Consider the following 2987-nt stretch of genomic DNA (forward strand, 5'->3'; position numbering starts at 1 on the left):
AAATGAGCAACTGATATTAGGGGCTAGAGTGGGAGGCAAATGTTTTGAGAATGATGAGGGCAACAAATGTGCATATGTGCTTGACACAATGGATGTATGTATGGATTGTGATGAGAATTGTACGAGCCCCCAGTAAAATAATTTAAAAAAAGAAAAGAAAAAAAATAGGCTCACTGACCCTGAACACCACCACCACCAAGATATAAGAGAAATAAATGTATAATGTTATAGAATATATTATCTCTCCTATCACATCCTTTCATGTATCCATATCTGTGTCAATCCTCTTCCTTCTTGGGTGTTACTCATGCACATATGTTATCTTTTAAATCTCAAGATAGGCTTAAGGATAGGCTCTTTGTGACCCTTTTTCGGAATTCGACAAGTTGATAAGGAGTTCTCCTTCTATGCTTCCATGGCCTTTTCCCTTCCCTCTGTTACAGCAATGATCACGTGGCACTCTAAGAGTTGATTTGCATGTCTCCTAAGCTTCACTACCGTTGAGTCCGTTGTTGCAGCCACCGTGTCAATTTGCCTCTTGGAGCATCTTCTTTTTTGCCGATGACATCCTCCAGGCCCCCGTCTCACCTGATAACATGCCAAAATACTTAAGACAAAGTCTTATTTTAAGGAACAGTTTGGCTGTTCCTCTTCCAAGACAGATTTGATTGCTCTTCTGTCAGGCCAGGATATATTCAGTATCTTTCACTATAACCATAATCCAAATGCATCAATTCCTCCTCAGTCTTCCTTATTAATTGTACAGCTTTTGAATGCATAGTTTATCTATAAGGCAATGAAAAGTATTATGGCTTCGTCCAGGGGTACTTTACTCCTCAAAGCGAAATCTTTGCTTTCTGGCACTTTAAATAAGTCATTTGATTTTTAAAAGTATATCAATTAGTACTTGTTTCATGCAACATTGCAGGAATGGATAGTGGTCATTTCATCTTAATATTAAAGACCAGATATATATTTTTACCAACTTACCCAAGTGGCCGGGTCTTTTTTAGTCTGTCAGTGGTTTTTTTTTTTGCATTAAACCATAAGTGGGTTTACATCTCATCAACTTTTTATCATATTTATTTATAACTTTCAGTGTTTGAATATAAAATGTTGCCTCACATTATGAAACAATATTTTGCAATGTATGCAGAACATTATTACTTTTTATGAACTAAAATCTTCATGAAATTATAAACTTCTTATAAAAATAATCAACATAATCCATATTCCTTTGAAAAACAGTAAAAATAAGTAGAGTATATCAAACAAAAAATACATTCTTCGTTCCCCAGTGTTCATTTGTTGATATGTTCCTTTGTTATACAATGTACTATTGTTACTATTCTCTACAACTATGCTATACAATACATGGAGAAACAAAGAGAGCGTGCAAATATGACCCCTGAGACACTGTGCACAAATGATCTCCTAGCCTTTGATTTGATTAGTGGAGACCTTATCCTAAATAGTTACAATTGTTTCATATATTGTAGTTAGCATAGGACCTATATATAAACAAAGATTCCTAGTACTTTTTTAATGTATGGTACTTTGTATAACATTTTTCTCTGTGAAGCGGTACCTTACCAAATTTGAAAATATACCTGGTTTCACTTCTTTTTCCATGGGCAGCGTAAACGCTACAGGCTCTGATAGGAAACCTTTTTTCCATTGCTTGCTTGAAATGAACACAGGCTCATGCTACCTCACCTGTTACCTCGTGATCTGTCCATAACAGATGGAGCGTGAAACACCAGTAAACTAAGGATCCGTCCGCAATGTGTTAAAATCAGAAAAAGGTAGCCATTCTGATGTATTAAAAGTCATTTTACACTGTGAGTCCTTTTCCAAAAGTTTACACTATATTATATTATACCTAAAGACAATGAATATTCCAAAGTAACTTAAAAGAAGAGTTACAGTTTCAGAAATCCACAGGGAAAGCTCTACCCTGTCCTATAGGGTTGCTATGAGTTGGCATGGATCTGACGACAGTGAGTTAGTTTGTGTGTGTGTGTATATGCATATGTAGTAACGTTTATGATAGTAATACTTAGTACGTACTGAGCTTATGACCAAGTCAATCTGTTGATATTCCCTCCTAACATGTTGGCAGGTAGTCTGTATATTTATCTTGATTAAATTTCATATTGTAAACGTCAATCTATTATTATAGTCTATCATGATATTTGTATCCCATTTAATTAGATAGCATGCTTGCTGTGTACATTAAATTCATATCATCTAAATATTTGATCATGCTCTTTATATCATCAGTCAAACCATTAACAAAAATGTTCAACAGAGCAAAGCTGAGGGCACACCATTCTTAGAAAAGTCTCACTTGGATCAGCACTGAAGCCAAGTATGGAAAAATCTATGTGACTACTCTTGCATCTAATCCAGAATTTCTACATCAGTATATCATGAGATATTGTATGTGTTTCTGTTCCAATACATTATGTGTATGCTTTTTTAACTTCCAGAGGGTAGGAGCCATGCCTGTGTGGCTCACTGTTGTATCCTTATCATTTAGCACTGTGCCTAACACAGAGCAGGCCTTCAGCACAGTCTTGTTGAAGGAATATGTGAAATAAATAAAGAGTAAAGGTCATGGACTTTTATAAGGTCATATTCTTTTAATAAAGAATATGAACTAAGTTTGCAGAAGGCTATAGATGACCATGGGAGCCCAAGATACATTTATGGCAGTAGTTCTCAACCTAACTAATGCTGCGACCCTTTAATACAGTTCCTCATGTTGTGGTGATCCCCAACCATAAAATTATTTTTGTTACTATTTCATAACTGTAATTTTGCTACTGCTATGAATCATAATGTAAATATCTGATATGTAGGATATATTTTCTTTTTTGTGTGTGTTTCTTTCTTTTTAAAAAAAATCATTTTATTAGGAGCTCATACAACTCATCACAATCCATACATACATCAATTGTGTAAAGCACATTTGTACATTCATT

The 2987-nt window shown here is 34.9% G+C and overlaps 1 protein-coding gene across 1 annotated transcript in view; it reads left to right on the forward strand.

The window, feature by feature from the left end:
* The window catches only part of LOC101660359 (putative methyltransferase-like protein 21E), a 42353-nt gene that overhangs the window by 23768 nt on the left and 15598 nt on the right, over positions 1–2987 (forward strand). The window lies entirely within an intron of this gene.

This window comes from Echinops telfairi, unplaced genomic scaffold, assembly GCF_000313985.2.
Source record: "Echinops telfairi isolate 266 unplaced genomic scaffold, ASM31398v2 ScPeMD7_7467;HRSCAF=8505_0, whole genome shotgun sequence".
NCBI classification, from domain to species: Eukaryota; Metazoa; Chordata; class Mammalia; order Afrosoricida; family Tenrecidae; genus Echinops; species Echinops telfairi.